The sequence below is a fragment of the Myotis yumanensis genome, unplaced genomic scaffold, assembly GCF_028538775.1.
Source record: "Myotis yumanensis isolate MYYU_CA2020_CCGP unplaced genomic scaffold, mMyoYum1.0.hap1 SCAF_5, whole genome shotgun sequence".
NCBI classification, from domain to species: Eukaryota; Metazoa; Chordata; class Mammalia; order Chiroptera; family Vespertilionidae; genus Myotis; species Myotis yumanensis.
In genome coordinates, this window is record NW_027223756.1 from 106,908,364 (window position 1) to 106,933,271 (window position 24,908).

Consider the following 24,908-nt stretch of genomic DNA (forward strand, 5'->3'; position numbering starts at 1 on the left):
AGATCAGCTGCCTCCTGCACGCCCCCTACTGGGGATGGAGCCTGCAACCCGGGCATGTGACCTGACCGGGAATTGAACCGTGACCTCCTGGTTCATAGGTCGATGCTCCACCACTGAGCCACGCTGGTGGGCTCGTCGGTTTATCTCAGTAGATGCATCACAATTGCAGTTGTGGAGAGAGAACTGTAACTGCAACCCACCCTCTGTGCTCCACGGAAGAGGGGGTACTGCTGGGCTCCCCAGTTGGCGGATGGGGAGCTGGAATAACCCTTTTCATTGCTCTCCACACCTGCTTGCTGGATCCTTTCCCCGTGCGGAGGTTGCTGGCCTCGCCAGTGGACCCCACATCCACCAGCCACCGTGTCCCCTGTTAACCAGCTCAAGCCGGGTCCATGCTGTCTTTCCCTGCCTGGTTCGTGGCTTGCTGAGGACAATGGGCTGGTTTTCTGTTTCATGCCATGAGCCCTCCTCATCAGACCAACTCGGCTTCCCATTGGAGGGCGGGGTACCTGACAAAGGAGCAGGTGCTCCACTGAACATTCTGGAATCCGGGTTGTTCAAATCTAGCTTCTCCAAGACCTGGCATTGCAGGTTCTGGGCACTTGCTCTGCTTCATAAAACACCCGCCAATCCGTCCCCTGTGCACTGCGTGTTGCCATGGGAGCCGCATACAGGGAGGAGGGACAAGGAGTAAGTGACCAGCCCTCAGATCCAGCGCCAGGAAGCAGAGCGTTACTAAGTTCATCTTGGCAGACTTGGGCGGGAAAAGCACGTTCCAGAGTCTTCTGATCTTACTGGATCAGATAAAGCAAAACCAGCCAACGAACTTATCTTCATGATACTTTTGGACAATCATTCATCATTCGACAAATATGTGCGTCTCTTGCTTATGGCCGGACACTCTCCACGAACGAGGCCGAGGAAGCACGAAGCCCCACAGCTGAGGAACCAGCACAGACCACAGCCCCAGGGGAGGGACACGCTCCAGGATCCACAGAGCAGGAGCAGCAGAGCGAGGGCTGAGGGCTCATCAGAGCAGGTGACTCGGGTCGGCTCTGGAGGAAGGACGTTCCAGTGGAGGGTGGGGGAAGGGGCCAGGCAGGGAACAGAGGGATGAGGAAGGTGGAAAGGCCCTGTTCTGGGAACAGCAATGAGGCCCCACTGGAACAGAAGGGGTTCGGAGAAAGTGGTGGGCGCCGAGATCAGACGGACGGAGATCAGACCGACAGGCCAAGGTCAGACCCTGCACAGCCACAGGCCGTTTCCTGAGGCCACTCCAGCCGTTCGATTACCTGCTCACAGGACTTGCATCTCCTGCAGGCTCGCAGCTCTCTGCTCCTGGGAATGTCTAACAGAGACGTCGGGAGAGAATCTAGACCAGCCTTTCTCCCCCCAGAGAAACCACGCCCCCCAGCCGGACAGCTGTGACTCAAGTCTCCCTTTACCTATTTTCATCTGATACCGAACCCTGGGGTGACACGTGGGACATTTATAAAGTCTCACAAACAAAGAGGACAAAGCTCCTCTCGGATCCCGTCCCAGCCTCTGACCAGCCTTTGCAGCCTATTAAGGTTCACTTGCCAAGCACCGTCTTCTCCTATTTGAATCTTCACGGGAATGAAACGTGTTGGCTACTGTCCTGCTGAGGGCGTGGCCTGCAATGCAGTCACATTCTCGTCCTGCCGTCAACCCACCGGATCCCAGACTCTGTCTGATGGGCACCGGCTTCCTCCGCCAGCGCCGCAGAGAGTCGGCTACAGCGGGAGGGCAGATGGATGAGACCCCACAGGAGACGGGAGCCCTCGTGCTCCGCACGGCGCACAGATCGCTGTGACTGTGCTGCTTTACAGAAAACCACGCCATCACCGTCCAGGAACGGGGCTGTCCTGCCTGTTAGATGCAGGCGTCACTGGTCCGGGGTCCGGGGGAAGTGCTCCCTGGGGCTGTCCCTCTCCGGCCGCGATGACCAGGACTGAACACGGTCACCGCTGGTCTGTCTCCCTGCCCAGCAAGGAGAGAGGACACCACCACAGACTCAGCTCAGGAAGCGGACACCCTGGCAGGTAAGCGAACAGGAAAAAGTGGAAATAGGTCATCGATACAAGTTTTCGTAAATGTCGGTCTTGTCTTTGTGAAGTTGGGTCCACCGTGGACCAGGAAGCAGGTTTAGTGTTTTGGTGGCTGGTTGTCCCAGGAGCAGGGCTGCACTGTCAGGTACGTTATTTCCCTTCCGTGATTCCGAAGGCCTGAGATGTCTCACCCGCTGTGTGCAGGCCACCAGGCTCCCGGGGCAAAGCCAACGGGACGGACTTGTCCCCGACGCGATCAAATGTAACCGAGAACTCGATTCCACGAACAGTAAAATGAATGGCAGGGGCACACACTCAGTCCCCAGTACACGCACGGACGCCCTCAGTGAGGAACCACAGAACGGGAGGCTGTGACTCACTGATAACAGCAAGGCTGTGTGTCCATGAGGAGTGGGATGCCTTTCGAGTGTAAAATGTAGTATTTTCCTACTTAAATTACAGGCGCTCGTTTGCCGTTGCGTGTAACGAGGCAGAAGCCTCTGCCGGACGCTGACTTAACCAGGACTCAGAGCACCTTCGGGAGCACGGGACACCCCGCGGGTCAGGCAACCGATTCTGACGGGAGCCAGAGGGGCGCGCCCACACCAGCCAGAGGGGCGCGCCCACACACCAGCCAGAGGGGCGCCCACACACCAGCCAGAGGGGCGCCCACACACCAGCCAGAGGGGCGCGCCCACACACCAGCCAGAGGGGCGCCCACACACCAGCCAGAGGGGCGCGCCCACACACCAGCCAGAGGGGCGCCCACACACCAGCCAGAGGGGCGCCCACACACCAGCCAGAGGGGCGCCCACACACCAGCCAGAGGGGCGCCCACACACCAGCCAGAGGGGCGCCCACACACCAGCCAGAGGGGCGCCCACACACCAGCCAGAGGGGCGCGCCCACACACCAGCCAGAGGGGCGCCCACACACCAGCCAGAGGGGCGCGCCCACACACCAGCCAGAGGGGCGCGCCCACACACCAGCCAGAGGGGCGCCCACACACCAGCCAGAGGGGCGCGCCCACACACCAGCCAGAGGGGCGCCCACACACCAGCCAGAGGGGCGCGCCCACACACCAGCCAGAGGGGCGCGCCCACACACCAGCCAGAGGGGCGCGCCCACACACCAGCCAGAGGGGCGCGCCCACACACCAGCCAGAGGGGCGCGCCCACACACCAGCCAGAGGGGCGCCCACACACCAGCCAGAGGGGCGCCCACACACCAGCCAGAGGGGCGCGCCCACACACCAGCCAGAGGGGCGCCCACACACCAGCCAGAGGGGCGCGCCCACACACCAGCCAGAGGGGCGCGCCCACACACCAGCCAGAGGGGCGCGCCCACACACCAGCCAGAGGGGCGCCCACACACGAGCAAGCACATGCCTGGGAAACCGCCGTGACCTGTCATTGCTAAGCAAAGGGCATGATTCTTTCCCTGCTGATTTTTCAAAGGGTTCTGGCTAAGTCTTGCTTTGATTCTTATACACACACACACACACACACACACATACACACACACTCACACACTCACATAGACACACACTCACACACACACATACACACACACTCACATAGACAGACACACACACTCACACAGGCACACACACTCACATAGACACACACTCACACACACACTCATAGACACACACTCACACACTCACTCACACACACACTCTCACAGACACACACTTACAGACACACACTCACACAGACACTCACACTCACACACACACATTCGCACACAGACACACACACTCACATAGACACACACACTCACAGACACACACACTCACACAGGCACACACTCACTCACACACAGACACACACACTCACACACACACTCACAGACACACGCTTACAGACACACACACACTCACACAGACACTCACTCACACTCACACACACTCACACACAGACACACACCTACACACACACACTCTCACACACACACCCTGACACACACACACACTCAGACACATACAGACACACACACACACACACACACACACACACGTCACTGCAGCCTCTCCCCTTGCTCCCCCGCCACCCTGACTATCGAATAATCCTGACCCAGGGCCTCCCCGCCTTCAGATGGGAAAGCAGCGAAGGGAGGCCACAGGCTTTCCAGGCCCCTGTCCCTGCGCTGAGCAGCAACGAGAACCCGGTACACACAGCATGGGGTAACTGAGGGGCTGCGGGCACAGCGGTCTCCTCTCTGGTGCACGCGTCTCAGGCTGGAAGGGCCGCAGGCTGGCACCTGGTGGTGACAATGGGGACCCGAATGGAAAGTCAGGGCCCACGCTCTGATCACTGTGGGCGCCACGCCCTCTCCCAGAGCCCAGCCAGGGTCCCCCGACCTCTCGGGTGGGGACGACAGTCTCTGCCCGTGGCCTCACTGACACTGTGCGAGCCTCTGATGGAAGGAGGCGCATGACCACTGCACACCTTAGGCGTGTTGCAATCACGAGTGTAAGTGAACTGAGGGAGGAACCCAGGGCTCACAGGAGCTCACAGGCACCTTAGAGACAAACGGGCTTCAACACACGGCGGGGGACACGTGCCATCTTCCTGCCACGTCAGCTTTTCCAAGGAACACGCGTGACAGACCCTGAACACCGCTCCTCGGACCCAGGTGCACCTGAAACGGCCTCGCTGAACCCTGGCGCGAGGACAGGGCCATCAGGAGGCAGGAGCAACCCCGATGCCACTCGGCTGAACAGACACTCCTTGTGCCAAATCCTAACACTCTGCGGCTCCGTGAGCCACAGCCGCCAGCTCCCGCTCTGGCCACGTATGTGGCTTTAATTTCTCTTCCACGTGAGCCCGCCAAGCTCTGAAGAGTCAGGACAGGAAATCTCTGGAAACAGTTGATGGTGTAAAAAGCAATGACAATCTCAAAGATCCCAGCGAGCACAGTTCTGATGGTGTTTTTTAAAAAAAGATGCTTTGGCCCGGCTGGCGTGGCCACGTGGTTGAGCATCTACCCATGTACCAGGCGGTTCGATTCCCAGGCAGAGCACATGCCCAGGTTGCGGGATTGATCCCCAGTGGGGGTCATGCAGGAGGTGGCCGATCAATGATTCTCTCTCATCATTGATGTTTCTCTCTCTCTCCCTCTGCCTAAAAGCAATAAAAATATATTTGTTTTTTTTTTTTAAAAAAAGAGGCTTTATGTCTGAAAACTTCAGGGCACAAGTTATAGAAACACTGAGCAGCGACGATCCCTGTGCAGGGCGCGCGGAGAAAAAGTGGAAACACAGCCACTGCCCTCTGGCCCTGCTTTCCACACCCAATCCCACGCTGCCGGCATCTCTCCTAAGTACACGGTTTTTCTGTTGCTTTTAACATTGAATCTGCCCGACCCATTTAAATTAATTGTATTCCCTTCACTCACGTCTTTCAAAATGTACTGAACTGAGTACAGAAACGAGTTCTCGGTGCAAAGATGCGCCACGGACACCCACACGTCTCCCAGGCTCTGGGACGCACCCTGTCCCTCCACATCGTCACCTAGCAACCACGGTTCTGTGCGAAGAGTTTGAAGAATGGGCTCGGCTCTCCATTCACTTGTGTGGAACACTCGCTGCACTTCATTGGTTACTTGAAACTGTGCCATGAAAAGCTGCGAAGTGGGATTCTAGAATGGAGTCCCTTCACTCCACGTCTTCAGTATTGAAGAGGAAACAGAAAACACAGTAAAACCACGGCACAAAGCGAGGGGTGATTGTTATAAAGCAGGCACGCCTGTCCCTGGGCCCTCACTCGCGTGGGAAGGGACGCACAGTGCCGGTCCGAGGGCGGAGGGAGGGCAGGTAAGTGTGAGCGGACGGCGGGAGGAAAAGCTCCCGGCAGAGAGGTGTGCAGACACGGACACAGCCCCGTGGGCCTGGCGCCGCCCAGGAAGCGCTGCGGTGAGACGCCCCAGCTGGCAGGCGGGAGAGCTGGGTTCCCAGCAGGTCCTGGCCCTGCAGTAGCGGGCAAGGCCGGGCCCCTGTGTCTAGACTGAGTCCACAGCATGGTGTATAGGGAACACTGCCTCCCTCCCGGGATCCGGGTGTGGGTACACGGAAGGCCCCCAGGAAAACCCCTTGGTCCTGAGCTTCCAGGGGTGTCCTGGGACAGGACAGAAGCATCATGTGCGGGTGGCTGCAGAGAACTGTGCTGTGTGCCCCTCTGGGGAGGAGAGAGCGCAGGGCGATCTCTCCACGGCCCCCAGCCTCTGCCAGGGCCCGGACGTCCCTAGCGTCGCTGTAATAAATCTCAGCTGAGTCCCTGAGAACTGACAGTGAACCTCCAAATCTGGGGCGGTTTGGGAACCCCCAACACACAAGATGAATTCAGATCTGCAGCTGAATACATGGCAAACACGTCTGTCAACAGACGAGGCAGAGGCCACCGCAGAAGCAGCAGCGCCATCATGCAGGGATTCACGCCTCCCACCAGTGCTCACCCGGAGCAGCACCCGCTCCGGAATGGGCCGCACGCCCATGCCCACCGCGTCTCCGACTGCAGCTCACGCTCACGGATCTGCCGAAAGGCTCGGCTGCCAAAGGCCGTCTCAGGGACAGGGACGCTCCCCACCCCGACAAGGCAGGTCTGGGACAGGAACCGCTCTGGCCCCTAGACCAGGCAAGGAAAGCGTCCAGTCCCCGGACACACAGCTCAGAGGCAGGCTCCTGAGAGCGCTGGGCTTCCTGGCCCGCAATCACCGCTGCAGGGCCGGCTGGGCCCAGGAGGTCGTGGGCAGATCTTCCCGGGTGGGGCCCATCAGACAGGAATCCAGGGGTCTCAGAGGATCCGTCAGGAATGTGGCCCCTCCAGAGACCTGGGGCCCTGGGCCCTGACTCCACCTCAGGCCTTTAGTGCCGCCTCTGAAATCCCTCAGGCTGAGGCCACGGTGCCTGTGTCAGAAGAGGCTGGGCGGACAGAGCCCATTATCGCCGAGTCAGCCGGACACTGAGCCCAATATCGCCGAGTCAGCCGGACACTGAGCCCATTATCGCCGAGTCAGCCGGACACTGAGCCCATTATTCCCGAGTCAGCCGGACACTGAGCCCATTATTCCCGAGTCAGCCGGACACTGAGCCCATTATCGCCGAGTCAGCCGGACACTGAGCCCATTATTCCCGAGTCAGCCGGACACTGAGCCCATTATCGCCGAGTCAGCCGGACACTGAGCCCATTATCGCCGAGTCAGCCGGACACTGAGCCCATTATCGCCGAGTCAGCCGGACACTGAGCCCATTATCGCTGACTCAGCCGGACACAGAGCCCAATATCGCCGAGTCAGCCGGACACAGAGCCCAATATCGCCGAGTCAGCCGGACACTGAGCCCATTATCGCCGAGTCAGCTGGACACTGAGCCCGTTATCGCCGAGTCAGCCGGACACTGAGCCCATTATCGCTGACTCAGCCGGACACAGAGCCCAATATCGCCGAGTCAGCCGGACACAGAGCCCAATATCGCTGAGTCAGCCGGACACTGAGCCCAATATCGCTGAGTCAGCCGGACACTGAGCCCAATATTGCCGAGTCAGCCGGACACTGAGCCCAATATCGCTGAGTCAGCTGGACACTGAGCCCATTATCGCTGACTCAGCCGGACACTGAGCCCAATATCGCTGACTCAGCTGGACACTGAGCCCAATATCGCCGAGTCAGCCGGACACTGAGCCCATTATCGCTGACTCAGCCAGACACTGAACCCATTATCGCTGACTCAGCCGGACACTGAGCCCATTATCGCCCAGTCAGCCGGACACTGAGCCCAATATCGCCGAGTCAGCCGGACACTGAGCCCATTATCGCTGAGTCAGCCGACATCCATCCTGGTACTATGATCTGAAGCTGCGTCTCTGATTTGTTCTCCTGTGGGAAGATCTAGGACTCTTCTCACAGCACCACCACCCTGGTGGCTTTGCAGCTGGCTCCACACCCCCGCCCCGCCCTGCTCACTGAATCTCTCTTCCTTCCCGACCTCTGTGGGCAGAGTCGCCATGCACCGAGGATCCCCAAGGCCCAGGGTGGGCCATGCACCCTGGATCACCGAGGCCGGTGCAGGCTGCCTATCCCGCCTACAGAGCCACTGCTCTGGGACGGACCCGGGATGGCAGGTACGGCTCCCCTGCATCCGGCTCACAGGGCAGGAACCTTTTCTCTGCCTAGGGCCATTGGATATTTAGGACATTATTCTCAGGTGAGACAAAATGACCAACTTAAAAGTTAGCCTGCTATATCTGGTCAAACATTTCATTAACTCACCCTAATGCCCTGGCAGGGCCAGACCCAATGACTTCCCAGGCCTCATAAGGCCCGCGGGCCGGAGGTTCCCCACCCCTGCTCCAGAAGCCCCCGGAGACGGATCTCCTGGAAGCACCTCTACCCATGAATTCAACTCTCACATGAGCCAGACCTGCTCTGGCTCAGCTGCTCTGCCTCCCTGACCAAGGCACCCAGGACCTCCCAGCCCGCCACCCGCCCCCCAATCAGAGCTTCCTCTGCGTTCTGGTGACGATGTCAAGAGAAGCTCTTGGATTCAGGGCGTGTCCTGACAGTGACACAGTATCTGAGTACCAAGGGAATTTTCATAACGAGAATTTCTGATGTTGATTTAAAATGTGTCTCCACACCCATCCTTCCACAGCCCTGAGGCCTCCTGGTCGCTCCCCACCTCCTCACCCCAGCACCTGCCCTGCCTGTCAGGAGCCCAGGGTCCTCAACTCTGACTCCCAGGCGCCTCCCAATGGCTCCCCTCTGCCGCCTCCTCGCATGGGTGGGGTGGGCACACCTGCCACCCAGCCTCTCGGACACAGTGGCAGTGCCTGAGGAGCCTGGTGCTCTCACCTGCAGGGAAGGTGCAGCTAAGGAGCGTCCTGCGTGGGAACGGGGCCCATCCAGCTGCAAGACTGGCTCCGGCAGGGAGGGCGTGGGGGCGGCCACGCTAGTCCGGGTCCAGGTGAGTGTCCTGGGACCTCTGCCCACAGCGTCGCTACCACTAAGCTTAGACTGAGATAGGTGTGCGCGCGCACGCACACACACACACACACACACACAGCGGCCAGACCACCCGAGAACACATAGTCTGAGCCCACGTTGGGGGATGTGCCCTCAGGGGGGAAGTGCCCACAGTGGGGGAAGTGCCCACATGGGGTGGGAAGGGGCGGCCTGGCCTGCACTCCCACCGGGAGGAGCTGCCAGGAGTCAGATGCCGAGGACGAGGGCTTCCATTTCCATCCGAATGATGTTACTTCTACTGAACAGATACTGGACCATCTCGTTAAATTCCTCCCATGAAAACGGGAACATCAAGGAAAGAGGCCCTGCCTGAAAGAGCAAATAGGGATCCTCATGACAACTAAGAGATAGGAGGTCTGTTACGCTCAGCCCTGCGCTGCCAAGCTGCCTGCACGCAGCATAGAATCCACTCCCCTAAACAAATCTATGAGGCGGATGCTACACAGGAACCACATTTGACAGAGGAGGAAACCGAGGCACAAACACAGTAGGTCCTCGGGCTGCATCAGAGATCCGTTCCTACGGCGCGACGTAACGTGATTTTCGCTGAGTCAGAACCCACCTACATAAGCACCTACGTCACCCACAGGGCGCACATACACAGCAGTAATGACGTGAAAAAAGGAGTCATATGTAATACTCTTTGTAATACTTTAAGAAATAAAAATTATTAAAATATAAAAAAAAAAATGACGTGAAACAGTAAAAAAATTTAAAAGAAAGATAACAATTCCTGACCTTTACTTGTGGTAAGTAAATAATAAAAAACATAAAGCACAGATGCACATTCGTCGAAATGACCGAACTTTTTTTTTATAAATGGGAGATGGCGACGTAACCACGAAACAACGTACGTCGAGTCGGACGTAACCCGAGGACTGCCTGTAGAAAAATCGTTTATCTAAGGTTTCCCAGCTAGCTAAGCACTGGAGCCAGGGTTCAAACCAGGATGATGTGGTTCCAGACCCACCACACTGTCCTCCCTTGACCTCCCTCCACCTGGGCACCAAGTGCCACCTGGGGAGCAAGATGCTGAGAACGACCCCCCCCCCCCCCCCGTGGCCCTCGCCCTTAGGGAACGCCCTCCTGTTTGCATGTGGGTGGCACCGGTGAGTGTGACAAGTGTCGCTCCTACAATCCTGTTGGATTGAAAAGGGAGAGTACCCCCCCGGGGGGAGCCTGACCTGATTGATGGCAGGAGCTGTTTAAAAACAGGGTTTTCTCGCCTGGCTGGCGTGGCTCAGTGGTTGAACATCAACCTATGAACCAGGCGGTCACGGTTCAATTCCCAGTCAGGGCACATGCTCGGGTTGTGGGCTCGATCCCCAGTGTGGGGTGTGCAGGAGGTAGCAGGTCAATGATGCTCTCTCATCATTGATGTTTCTCTCTCTCTCCCTCTCCCTTCCTCTCTGAAATCAATAAAGATACATTTTTTTAAAAAAGGGTTTTCTCTGGCCAGTGAGCAGAGAAGTCACAGAGCTGGGGAGCACAAGGCAGAGTGACAGGAGGGGGACTCTCCTGTGCTGAGTTGGAGGCCACTGAGGGCCTAGGAGTGGCCTCTGCAGGTCCAGGGACTGAGGCAGTCTCTGGCCAACAGCCAGCAACAGAAGGGATACCTCAGTCCTACAGCCGCCAGGAGCTGAATTCAGCCAACCACCTGGAGGAGCGTGGGAACACACACATCCTCAAGCCTCCTGATAGGAACCCAGCCCAGCTGCACTGGGATCCGGCCTTTAAGACCCTTAACCGCAGAGCCCACCCGGTGCAAGGTGAAGGGCAGGATGTTGTTCTAAGCCACTGAGCTCGGGGTCACTTGTCAGAGGTGACCAGTCACGCCTGGCAGCAGACCAGCATTCGGATTGGACGGCTGCCCACAATTAACGCCAACAAGAGAGCTCAAAACAACGCTGCTCTCATCTCATTGTCCACAGGTCAGAAGCGGGGCCGGGCCTGCTGAGGCCACGGGGAAGGCTGTGCAGGCTCAGTTCTCAGTGTGGGGTGTGCAGGAGGCAGCCAATCCATAATTCTCTCTCATCATTGATGTTTCTCTCTCTCTCCCTTTCCCACTCTAAGATCAATCAAAAAAATGTTTTTTTTAAAAAAGTCCTCACATCTTAATCAAATAAAGGAAGCTAAATATGAATCTTAAAAAAAAGCAAGTCACATTTATAAGGATGCTGCAATTTAAAAAAAACAAAACTAAATGATAATGTTTATGATAATAGCCACAACCTAGTGAGGATTAACTACACTCTCCTAGACTTAAATATTTCTCTCTCTTCCCTTCCCTTCCTCTCTGAAATAAAAAAAAACACATATATTTTAAAAATAATAATAAAATAAACTTTTAAAAATGCAAAAGCCTTTAAATATAATGTAGACATATGTTTCATGTAAGGAATTGATTCTTATGTTAAATGAAGGAAAGGAAGGAAAGGAATAAGAAAGGAAGATATTCTAAATTTTAACTCTAATTCTTTAAAACCAGTTCCTCTTATAAAATTAAATATATATATATATATATATATATATATATATATATATGTGTGTGTGTGTGTGTGTGTGTGTTTCTACATTACACATTTCATCAATTTTCTCCAAATCTAAAATTATATTTTTTATATTTATTATAGGGCTGCCTGAGTAGACTTTCACTAGTGTATATAGAGATATCAAACTTGCATAAGGAAACGATTGACATAAATACTCTTCTATTGCATTTTCACCTCATAAAGGCACAAGGAACCGTAAAAGCGCAGATGGAGAACACGCAGGGGAGAAGAAGGTGGGGAAAGCGACATCACCAGGCATCACATGACACTGGTTTGAGTGTTTCAAAATGGGCTTTCCCTCAGGGAGTTGTTTTTAATTTTGCAACCAACTGCCTTTTAAGATACGTCAGCTGAAATTACACAGTGACCGACACCCCTTCCCTGTCCACAGGCGCCTCCCTCTGTGGCCCAGGCGTGAGGACTTGCCCTGCACCCACGGAGGCCCGGGCACGGAGCTCTGATGCCCAGCTCCCTGCCCGTGCCTCCACCTTCCAGTGCCTCCCTGGGAGAGTGGACACAACACGAGCGTGTTGTTTGCAATGACCCCCTGGAGGAGGAACAACTTGTGCTCCTGTGATTATCATGTCTGACTCCTGAATATGCACGGTGCTCCCTTTCATTTACAAGGAGACCCCCCCGACTCTGCAATCCACCGCTTCCCTCAGGACCGCTGCCCGTTCTATTCCCTGTGCTGGCTCCCTCCCTCGGAGAGGCCTGTGGCTCTTGGGCTGTTACCTGAACAAGCACCTGCCGTGCTCCTATGCAATGTCACCATTAGCTTTGGGAAGTGGCACTCAGTGCGTGCAGGGAGCTCACGTAACACTCCACAGGGTCGGAGCACCATCCATAAGAAACGTTCCTACGTCTGTCACCCGATGGATGAGGAAAACAACGCCACAAGCAGCCTCACCTTAGTCCGTGGCAGGCTTTGCTGCAGAAGAAGTTATTTTTACAAAAGAAGCTTGGTTCCAAAGATGTTTTTCATTGCAGGTTTCCAGGTGAGTGCCTATGACCCAGAGGACGAGATGAGCCAGGAGACAACCCATCAGGGCCCTTTTGCTCCGCGGAAACGAGATGCACTTACGAGAATGAGGACAGACGCTCTGGCTGCGGCCCCAGGGGAAGCGCAGGGCCACGGAATTCAAGGAAACCACGCTGACTGGCCCAGCGAGACGCCCAGGGGCTCGGCCTGACCAGCGGCACTGACCGCAGCGCTGCGTGACAGTGAGGCTCAACACGTGCCTAAGCGGACAGTGTGTCCTGGCCGAGAGCACCCCACAGATCATAGGTGGGCACAGAGCCTCAGACCCCGTCTCTCCAGACACAAGAGCATGGTCCTCCTCCGTCACCTGCCAGCTGCACATTAATATTTAAACTGCGGATGGAGCCGGACCCGGGCAGTGTCAGCACAGCCCTCCGCTGGGCTTCGAGCGTCTGAGATTAAAAAATGCATAATTACCACCCTAAATGAGGACACAAGAATATGCCTGTGTTTCCCTTGATCTCTGGGGCCTGTCAGAAGGAAAGGTTTTTACAAACATGACCCATGCCCTGGCCAGCGTGGCTCACCCAGTTGGCTGGGCGACGTCCCGTGCCCTGAAGGGTCGCTGGTTCGATTCCCAGTCAGGGCACATGCCCAGGCGGGGGCTCGGTCGCAGGTAAGGGGTATGCAGGAGCAGCCAATCGATGTTTGCTCTCACATCGATGTTTCTCTCTCTCTTTTCTCTCCTTCCCTCCCTCTCTGGAAATCAACTTAAAAATCTTAAAAAAATAATAAAACAAAATGATTCATTCACCGGAAGTTAAAAAGTAACAAAGATGCACATGGAAACATTAGCTATGTGAGCGTCCTACACATTCTTCAGGGAACAAAGTCCTGTTCTGAGCTCCTCCCGCACAGCAGGGCGATGACGGGCCACGTCGCTAAAGGGGGCTTATTCCAGCCCATGACATTCACCTCCTTTACATCAAAGGAAACCAGGGAACACTAGGACCTACAGTCTCTCTGGACAGAAGAGCGCATTGCTCCTTGGCTCACCTGCGATCTACACATTCCTATGCAAATCAGAGACGGCCCCTCAGGTGGGATTCATGCAAACTCCAGCAGCAGCGCTTGGCGAAGCAGTTACATGCATGCGCGTGGCTTCTCACTTACGTAAAACCCCACACCGACTTCAGGACAAATCCATCGAATCCACCTGTTACACGAAGTGTAAAATAGCGCTAGAATATGTTACTGAAACAGGCCAAACGCTAAGTAACCACGCGACGGCTTCTATGCTCAGCCATACACAAGGCCAGCTGCTCGGAGGTGCTCGGCCTGCCTGTGCTTTCGTGTTTAACTCACTGCTAACAGCAAAGGACGGCAGGCGAGGATGTAACCGCCCCGAAGCACAGGCGCCGGTGCGGCCGCCCTGTTCGCCAGTCCACAGGGGCCGGCGTCGGGAGGCGGACACAGACGCCAACGTGAGCCGCTGGAAAGACAAGGGAACACGATGGCCAATGTGGAGGCTGAGCGAGGTCTGTTGGAACCGCAGCTGCCATATTGGAAAAATACACCCCAGCCAGCACCCAGGAGAGCTGGGCCCGCTGCAGGGCCGTGCGCCTGAGGCCCAGGGACCTCGGGTCCGGGGAACCAATGCCCGCGGTGCCCGAGCTCCACAGGAGAGCATGGTGCAAGCAGATGGCACCACTCAGGGAGGGCGGGGAAGAGGGGGAGGAGGAGGAGGAGGAGGAAGAGGAAGAGAGGAGGAGGAAGAGGATGAGGAGGAAGAGGAGGAGGAAGAGGAGGAAACAGAGAGGAGGAGGAGGAGGAGGCAGAGAGGAGGAGGAGGAGGAGGAAGAGGAGGAGAAAGAGGCAGAGAGGAGGAGGAAGAGGAGGAGGAAGAGGAAGAGACAGAGGGGGAGAGAGAGAAGGAAAGGGGGAGAAGCAGGAGGGAGGGGAAGCGGGGCCGGCTAGCGTCTCCCTGAGACTCAGCTGCACACCCAGCACATTCAGTCTCCAGAAACGTGTGCAATGCTATGACGGAATCTGAAACAGAAACCTATATTCCACTCCTCCTTCATCCCCAAGTCCTAAGCTACCACAGTGGGTCAGGCACCGGGCACACAGATAAAGACTCCTCCCTTTCACTTAATGCAATACCCATGTTTCATTTGTTCCAAGACACCAAAGACCAACGACATTCAGTCACCACGGAGAAGCTCCCAGCCCAGGGAGCGGGACAGACGCCGTGTGGTGCCCACAGGGTCACACCCGCCTCAGGTGTTGGGAGCCGTGAGAAGGGCCACATGGCCGGGCAGGAACAGGGTGGGTCTGGGGGAGAAAGGGGGGGACGGTGCAGGGAAGGGAGGAGCAAGAGCAGGGGCAGCGCGTGGGGCCTGAGATGTGAACTGTGATGGAGGCGGTGTGGGCAGCAGGAAGCACTGAGAATGGGACGGGCAGTGGTGGTAGAACCCGGTGGCACACGGGGACGGGCGGCAGGTACAACCCAGTGGCACACGGGACGGGCGGCAGGTACAACCCGGTGGCACACGGGACGGGCGGCGGGTAGAACCTGGTGGCACACGGGACGGGCGGCGGGTAGAACCTGGTGGCACACGGGACGGGCAGTGGTGGGTAGAACCCGGTGGCACACCGGACGGGCAGCGGGTAGAACCCGGTGGCACACGGGGACGGGCAGTGGGTAGAACCCGGTGGCACACGGGACGGGCGGCGGGTAGAACCCGGTGGCACACGGGACGGGCGGCGGGTAGAACCCGGTGGCGCATGGGGACGGGCAGTGGGTAGAACCCGGTGGCACACGGGACGGGCGGTGGTGGGTAGAACCCGGTGGCACACGGGGACGGGCAGTGGAGGGTAGAACCCGGTGGCACACGGGGACGGGCGGCGGGTAGAACCCGGTGGCACACGGGACGGGCAGTGGTGGGTAGAACCCGGTGGCACACGGGGACGGGCAGTGGAGGGTAGAACCCGGTGGCACACGGGGACGGGCAGTGGAGGGTAGAACCCGGTGGCACACGGGGACGGGCGGCGGGTAGAACCCGGTGGCACACGGGACGGGCAGTGGTGGGTAGAACCCGGTGGCACACGGGACGGGCGGCGGGTAGAACCCGGTGGCACACGGGACAGGCGGCGGGTGGAACCTGGTGGCACACGGGACGGGCGGCGGGTAGAACCTGGTGGCACACGGGGACGGGCAGTGGAGGGTAGAACCCGGTGGCACACGGGGACGGGCGGCGGGTAGAACCCGGTGGCACACGGGAGAGCATCGTGCAGGAGAACCGCCCGTGGGTTCCCGGGAGGCAGGACAGCCCGTTCCAGAGCCTTCGTTGGGAGATGACTCGCTCCGTCCAGGTGGGCAGCGCCTGGAGGTGGACACGACTCCATCCGGGCTCTCTGCGAGCGGCCCCAGTGCTGGTCTAGCTTCTCACACTCCCCGTGCAGACCAGCCTTCCCGCAGCTGCAGCTACAGGTCTCCCCGGCAGGGGCCCTTCCCAGTGACACCCACCTCACCAGCTGCGCCCCACACCCAGCCTCACCTCACCCAGCCTCACCTCACCCAGCCTCCACCTCACTCAGCCTCCACCTCACCCAGCCTCACCTCACCCAGCATCCACCTCACTCAGCCTCCACCTCACCCAGCCTCACCTCACCCAGCCTCCACCTCACTCAGCCTCCACCTCACCCAGCCTCACCTCACCCAGCCTCCACCTCACTCAGCCTCCACCTCACCCAGCCTCACCTCACCCAGCCTCCACCTCACCCAGCCTCACCCAAACCCTGAGCCTCCACCACACCCAGCCTTCACCTCACTCAGCCTCCACCTCACCCAGCCTCACCTCACTCAGCCTCCACCTCACCCAGCCTCCACATCACCCTGCCTCACCTCACCCAGCCTCCACCACACCCAGCCTCACCTCACCCAGCCTCCCCCTCACCCAGCCTCCCCCTCACCCAGCCTCCCCCTCACCCAGCCTCCGCCTCACCGAGCTGCACCCAAACCCCCAGCCTCACCCCTGCCCCCATGCTGCCAGGAAGGCTTGCTCATGCTCATTAGGAACCTGCTCCTCTTGCTGGCACAGTGTTGTTTTAACTCTGTCCTCAAACAGGAGAGCTAAGCCCTGACCACTTCCACTGACAACCTTCAACCCCCTGAGGACGGCCGTCTGCTTCTGCCCCTGCTCTCCGTGTTGGAGCCCAGCCCCCTCCACAGGCTGGTTTCTGTGCCTGGCTGCTCCCGGCGCCCTGCCGGCTGGTGACCGATTTCTACACCCAGGGCCCACCCCAGGCTCGACAGGATCCTCCGGGCCCAGTTGGACCATGGAAGGAGGAGCAGGGTTCTGTCCGGGCCCGACACTCCACTGCTTCCACCGCCGCGGGTTTGGGTCTGGCCACCGCGTCTAACCCAACTGCCCACCAAACCAGTGAGCCGGGCCATGGCACGCGAGTCAAGGTCAGGGCTGCACCCCCGTCTTATCCTTCGGAACTGACTTCACACTTCCCCAGGCTTCCTTTCGTCTATAAGCATCAACCTATCCACTAGCAGCTTTTGAATATTGACTGTATCCCTTATGCTTTCAATCCCTCACACTCATTAGGATGACTAACTAATAAAAAAAAAAAAAGAACAGAAAATAACAGGTGTTGTCGAGGACGTAGAAAACTGGAACTCCTGTGTTGGTGGGAGACGGGTGGATCTGTCCGATGGTGCGACCGCTGTGGGAAACAGCCGGGGGGGGGGGGGGGCGGGGGGCTCCTCAAGAAACGGAAAGCAGACCCCGTAGCGTGACAGGAGGTGCACACCCAGAGTGGAGAGAAGGGCCTGAGGGGACACCTGCACCCCTGTCACGCAGCACTGCTCCCAAGACCAAGAGGGCAGCCACACAGGTGTGCATCGCAGACGAAGGACAAACAGCACGTGGTCAGACACGCACTGAAACACCCCCCAGCCTCCACAGAGGGAGGCAATCCTGGCGCGCTCCACCACGAGGGACCTGGGACGCAATCTAAGCGAGATACGCGCCGCCAGCCACAAACACACACCACGGTTTCCATCTACCCGAGGCCTCTGAAGTAGCCAAGTCCCTAGAAACAGATGGGAGAGTGTGGCTGCCGGGTCTGGGACGGGGGGAACAGAAAGTGTGCAGCGGGGAGAGGTGCAGATTCGCAAGATGGAAGACGCCCAGAGATCTGTCTCAGAACAACGTGAATGTACTGAACACGACCAAGCTGTACCCTTAAAGCAGGCTCGGGTGGTAAAGCTTGTTATCTGTTTTTTACCACAATTAAAAACGTGAAAAAATATGACCTGTCCCCCCTCACACATCCCTTGGGTTTGGCTGAGTGTGTACTCGAGGTCATGGGTCTCTGAGGAAAACAGTGAGCAGGAAAGGACAAGACAGATGACTCTGAGAAAGCCCAGCCGCTCTCGGTGGGCAGCGGGCAGGCTTCAGTGGGCAGCGGGCAGCCCTCGTCCATCCTTCCGGCTGCACCGTCAACATCCAGTGCAGGAGTCCAGGGGACAGCACTGTCCAGTGGTCACTCAGAGAACAGTGTCCATGTGTCCAGGACTCCCCTAGGCTCAAAGCCTACCATCGATCGAACTCAAACCCTGTCACAGCTCAGAGGCTCCCAGTGGCCGTCTCTCTCCAAGCCACTCTCAGCGGGGCTGTATTTCACTCAACAATTTTGTGGCTGAAGAACCTGGTAGATTCCAAAACCTCCCTTCAGATGCTCTAGTCTCCATGGCATCTCAAAAACAACAGAGTTCCTGCAAGGACGGCTTTTGCTCTCAGCGCCCAAGTACATACGTTTTCAGGGACTGAACACATGATCTCATTTAATAGGTGCTTGATCAGCTCCGTGGGCATCCCAGGCTACAATGTACACCTCCTAAGATGTTGCTATCCTATCTAATAATAGACAAACATGGTAATTAACCATACTCCGCTACGCTTCCCATTGGCTAATCAGCAGGATATGCAAATTAACTGCCAACAAAGATGGCGGCCAGCAGCCATGCAGCTGAAGCGAACATGAGGCTTGGTTGCCCCGGCAATGGAGGAAGCAAAGGTTCCCCGCCTGCCATGGCCCAGCTCTGAGCTCCAGATGCAACAATGTTGCAATTATAGAAGCTAAACAAACCACAGATACCTGCTTTCAGCCAGCCGGCCTCGGAGCTGGAGCTGCAACGAAGTTTCAATTACAGAAGGTAAATAAATCCCAAAATAAAAAAAGAAAAAAGAAAAAAGGAGAGACTGGGAGCTTCAGTTGCAGGCTTGGCCTGCCTGAAAACAGCCCTCAGCCCCTCATCCAGACTGGCCAGGCACCCCAGTGGGGACCCCCACCCTGAAGGGGGTGCGGCCAGCCTGAAAACAGCCATCAGTCCCTTTCCCAGGCGGGCCAGGCACCCAAGCGGGACCCCCACCCTGATCCAGGACACCCTTCAGGGCAAACCAGCCAACCCCCACCCATGCACCAGGCCTCTATCCTATATAGTAAAAGGGTAATATGCAAACTGACCCTAACAGCTCCCCGCTGGCAAGTGGACATCCCCCAAGGGCTGCCGGGCTGCCAGAGGGATATCTGATTGCCAGCTTAGGCCAATCCCCTGGGGAGCAGGTCTCAGCCAGCAGATGGTCATCCCCCGAGGGGTCCCAGACTGTGATAAGGCACAGGCCGGGCTGAGGGCCCCCCCCCCCCGAGTGCACAAATTTTTGTGCACCGGGTGTCTAGTCCTATCTAATAATAGAGAAACATGGTAATTAGCCATACCTCCGCTACCCTTCCCATTGGTTAATCAGGGCGATATGCAAATTAACTTCCAACCAAGATGGCAGCCGGCAGCCAGGCAGCTTGAAGCGAACAGGAGGCTTGCTTGCTCCAGTGACGGAGGAAGCCAACGTTCCCTGCCTGCTGCTCCCAGCCTCTGAGCTTGCGGTTTAAGAAACATTGTTACAAATATAGAAGCTAAACAAAACCCCAGAAACCTGCTTTCAGCCAGCGGGCTTCAGCCAGCAGGACGGCAACATTGTTTCAATTATAGAACAAACGCAGATCCCTGCTTTCAGCCAGCAGGGATCTCAGAGCTGGAGTGAGCAGGACCGCAACAGTGTTACAATTATAGCACCCAAACAAACCAGATACCTGCTTTCAGCAGCCGAGGCATCAGAGCTGGAGCCAAGCCTCAAAGCTAAAGCTGGCCCAGAATGAAAAAAAAAAGAAAAAAGGACAGGTTGGGAGCTTCAGTCACCCGCCAGCCTGAAAACGGCCCTCAGCCCCTCACCCAGACTGGCCAGGCATCCCAGTGGGGACCCCCACCCTGAAGGGGGTGTGACCAGCTGCAAATAGCCATCATCCTCTCATCCAGGCTGGCCAGGCACCCCAGTAGGGACCCCCACCCTGAAGGGGGTGTGACCAGGTGCAAACAGCCATCATCCTCTCATCCAGGCTGGCCAGGCACCCCAGTGGGGAGCCCACCCTGCTCCAGGACACCCTTCAGGGCAAACCAACTGGCCCCCACCTGTGCACCAGGCCTCTATCCTATTTAGTAAAAGGGTAATATGCCTCCCAGCACCGGGATCAGCGGAGCCGCGAGGTCTCCCAGCACTGAGATCAGCGTGACAGGGGGCAGCAACCAAACCCCCTGATCGCCCTGCGGCTCTGTGTGTGACAGGGGGCGGGGCCACAACCTCCCTATCCGCCCTGCTCTGTTCGTGACAGGGGAAGGCACCCCAACCCCCTGATCAGCCCTGCTCTGTGCCTGATAGGGGGGAGCTCCCCAACCCCCTGATCGCCCTGCAGCTCTGTGTGTGACAGGGTGCAGCACCCCAGCCCCCTGATTGGCCCTGCTCCGTGCGTGACAGCGTACGGAGCCCCAACCCCCCTGTTGGGCCCTGTTCTGTTCATGACAGGGGGCAGCGCTCCAACCCCCTGATCAGCCCTGCTCTGTGCGTGACAGGGGGTGGCACCGCAACCTCCCTATCGACCCTGCCTTGAGTGTGACGGGGGGTGGTGCCCCAACCCCCCAATCGGCCCTACCCTGAGTGTGACTAGGGGTGGCATCGCAACCTCCCAATCTGCCCTGCTCTGTGCATGACAGGGGGCGGCGCCCCAACTCCCCCATTGGCCCTGCTCTGAGCCCAACCAGGGGCTGCACCTAGGGATTGGGCCTGCCCTCTGCCACCCGGGAGCAGGCCTAAGCCAGCAGGTCATTATCTCCCGAGGGGTCCCAGACTGCGAGAGGGCACAGGCCGGGCTGAGGAACGCCCCCTCCCTCCCGAGTGCACAAATTTTTGTGCACCGGGCCTCTAGTATATATATATAAAACCCTAATATGCAAATAGACCAAACAGCGGAACAACTGAACAACCGGTCGCTATGACTTGCGCTGACCACCAGGGGGCACACGTGGAACATAACAGGCATCGGCAGCAGGCAACAGAGCGTGGAACATGGTGAGCATAGGCCATGGCGGGATGGTGCAGCAGGTGAGCAGGGGCGCCAGACCAAGGCAGGGCGCTGGTCACTGTCATCGGGGTGGGCCTCTGGTGGTTACTGAAAATTCTTTGCTCCCACGCACCATGTTCCCGCCAGGCACTTGCACCTGCTGCTGGCACCCTGAACCAGCCCCAATCGCTCAGCACCATCAGCGGGTGCAAGCAGTGGCTGCTGGCCCTGAGGGCCTCTCCACTTCCTTCTGCTCCTGAGGGGCAATCAGGCAGCAGCCGCCACTCACACCCACTGATGGCGCCGGCCCCAATCGCTCTGCACCATCAGTGGGTGTGAGTGAGGCCAGCACTGTCAGCACATGGGAGCAGTGGCAGTGGGAGCAGGGCTGCTGGCAGACAGAGGACCAGGGGCCGCAGAGGGACGGGCCGGGCGGGGGGCGTGGAGGATGGGCTGAGACCCACCCCTGTGCCCAACGCAGCCTGGCGGCCCACAGCTCCTTTCAAGGTGTACGAATTCATGCACTGGGCCCTGAGTACACTTTATAAAGGTTTATCCAAACATAGGGTCACTTTCATTAACGAAGACTTGCCCAAACAATTGACCAAGCAGTCAAAACCAGAAACTAAAAACCCCACAGCCAACAGTTTTGTTACTGAAGCAGATTCGTCTGTGAGGTGGGTAACAGTGGGTAACAGTGGGAGGTAGGAGGAGGGAGGAGGAGGAGAGAAGAGGGAGGAGGGAGAGGAGGAAGAAGGAGGAGGGAGGAGGGGAGAAGAGGAGGGAGGAGGAGGAGGGAGAGGGAGGAGGAGGAGGGAGGGAAAGGAGGGAAGAGGAGAGGGGGGAGGAGGGAGGAGAGAGGAGGGAGGAGGAGAGGAGGAGGAGGTGGGAGGAGGAGGTGGGAGGAGGGAGGAGGGAGAGGGAGGACGGGGAGGGGGAGGAGGGAGGGATGAGGGAGGAGAGAGGAGGGAGGAGGGGGAGGGAGGAGGGGGGAGGGGGGAGGGAGGAGGAGGTGGGAGGAAGAGGAGGAGGGAGGAAGAGGAGGTGGGAGGAAGAGGAGGGAAGAGGAGAGGGGGGAGGAGGGAAGAGGAGAGGGGGGAGGAGGGAGGAGAAGAGGGGGGAGGGAGGAGAGAGGAGGGGGGAGGGAGGAGAGAGGAGGAAGGAGGGAGGAGGGAGAGGGAGGAGGGAGGAGGAGGTGGGAGGAAGAGGAGGTGGGAGGGAGAGGAGGGAAGAGGAGAGGGGGGAGGAGGGAGGAGGAGAGGGAGGAGGAGGTGGGAGGAGGGGGAGGGAGGAGAGAGGAGGGAGGCAGAGGCCTCTGTGCTGAGTGGCCCATGGAGGCCCCAGGGCAGGGCTGTGGATGAGCTCCCTTGTCTCCTGGGCAGCGACGGGCAGTGGTGTCCAGAGGGACTGAGTCTTTGGCGAAAACATTGACCAGGAAAGGCCTGGCGCCTGATGAACTGGCAGGACTCTCTGGCGTGTTCCACTGGCCAAATCTGCTGACCTAAGGCATGTGGTCAGTCTTCTCCTGCCAGCCCACCCAGGGCCCTGGCTCGGGCCACCCTGGAAGCCAAGGCGTAAACCAGGCCAACACAGAAAACAGATGGAAACAGAGATGGGGAGGATTGTGAGCTGCAGGCCTGGGCGCCGTGCTGAGCAGCGGGAGGGCCGGGAGGTCCCGGGCCAGGTCAGGTGAGCACGGGCCCACCCCAGTGTCCAGGAGAAAACTGGCCACGTGGGAAGACAGCCAAAGTGAGTGCTCAAAGGACAAGACGGGAATACTGTGTTCGAAAGTACTCAGAGAAGCACGGCTCTTTAAAATGAATTGCACATGAGCTATTTTATGACAATGTAATATTTACATGAAATATTCTAAAGCAAGTGCTAGTAGGGACAGGGCTTCTATTCTGAGTGATTAAAAGATTCTAAAATGAGTGGCGATGCCTCACATTCTAGGAGCAGGCAGAACACCACTGACTTATACTAGCACATGCAAAGCCTGCACTGCACGGGGCGCGGATGACAGCTCAGGAAGGCGGCTATAAAACTCACACAGGCGACGGTCATGTGTGAACTCAGAGCAGAGAAGGCTCTCCGTGATGCAGCCAGGTAAGCAACATCCACCTTGCGTATGCTGAAATAAGACAAACATAAAGCGTGTCCTTCCTGCTGCCTTCAGAACACAGGGAAATGCATAGGGGCCTGCAGGCGCCACTCAGAGAGCACGTGGGCCTGCAACCCCACGCCTGCTGCTCCCCTTGCTCCCGTCACACGGCGCCACGCGTGATGTGTAATGAAAGATGAGGGTCTGAAACATAACATCGCGGCCGAGGCCCGAGTCCCCCTGCACCGGCGCCTCCCTCCCCCCACTCTCTCCACCAGCAGTGCCTGCTCCGCCCTGGGGAGACCCTCCCCCAGCGCTGCTCTTCTAGGAGGTTCCGCCAGCAAACAGACCTGGGCCAAGCGTGCTCTCCACGCTCCCGATGGGAACCCTGGGGACAGGGGAACACGGAGACGCCGACGCTGGCCCCCCAGACACTGAGCCCCCCTCCCCTGCAGGCGGGTGTCTCTCAGGTGAACCCGCACCTCACACGGCATCAGGACGGAGTGAGCGTCCGAGACAGTGGTTGCTGACAGAACATGGAACATGTGTGTCATCCTCACGGGGACACTGCGGGGAGCAGACGCCCTCCTCCTTCCTCGAGAACAAACGTGTTCCCACGGCCATGCTCCCCTCAGAGCTGACCCCCCAGCTCCAGGCCGCCTGCCAGTTCTCGATGGCGAGGTGAGTGAGGTGCAGAGCTGACACAGCAGGCGGACAGGTGAGAGTGTGAGACAGCCCACGCTTGTCTTACTTCTACTAGTGACTCTATTACCTTCCACACGCACAGCCATGACCCGCCCTGAGCCTCCACCCCCGTATCTGAGTAGATGTGCGAGAGGACGAGAACTCCTCACCCCCATGAACACGACCTCGTCTGCACCCCGTCCCACCGCCGCCACAGGCCGGAGGAAGACGCCACCACCAAGTCAGCAAAGCAAACGGGTAGTGGAAAGAACGCGAGGAACATCGTCACACTTAGTCGCCATCCCTGAGGCCACGCTAGCGAATCCCTCTATTTGACACACTCCTCGTTTTTTAAAGTGAGATGCACTTGTTTTCTGAGCCAAATGCATCGATTGATAAAACTCCTATCGCAGTCAGCTGTGATCAGAACCACCACGGTTACGGTGAGAGCTTTCCAGCAATGCAGGTATCACCGTTTCTTGTTTTTTTTAACCAACTTCTTGGCCTGGATTCCAGGCCTCTCCTAATCCTCGGTCGGGTCTGGAGGATTGACCAGGAGCTGGCTGGCACGCCGAGCGAGGAGCCCTCCTGTGCAAAGCAGAAAAGGCAGCCACAAAGCCCACGCAGAACCTCCGGAGGACACGCCACACCCACGGCTCGGCCTCACCCCCGAGGAGCGGACCGGGGGCGGGAGCGACGGCCACGGCGCTGGTTTGGGGCTTCCTGGGTGGCATCTGCCCACGGGTGTCTAAGCGGTTCCATTTGGGACCTAAAACAAAACGCTATCGTCTGCAGAAGAAAAACATTTGGGGAAGACAATTCTCTGTTCCAAACACCTAAAGAGACTTCCATAAACAATCAAGGAAAATAAAAGATTTTAAACAATTGAAAACATTTCCCCCCAAAACGAAAACACATTGGAAACCTGGGGCTGAATCAAGTTCCCCAGCAGCAGGCCAGCTGTGAGCACAGAACCACTGCAGGGAGACAGAAAACATCTAAACACAACGTCCACTTTAATAGCCAGCCCT

At 57.8% G+C, this 24,908-nt stretch overlaps 1 protein-coding gene across 3 annotated transcripts in view; it reads right to left on the reverse strand.

Moving 5' to 3' along the window:
* The window catches only part of PRDM5 (PR/SET domain 5), a 119,033-nt gene that overhangs the window by 71,487 nt on the left and 22,638 nt on the right, over window positions 1–24,908 (reverse strand). The window lies entirely within an intron of this gene.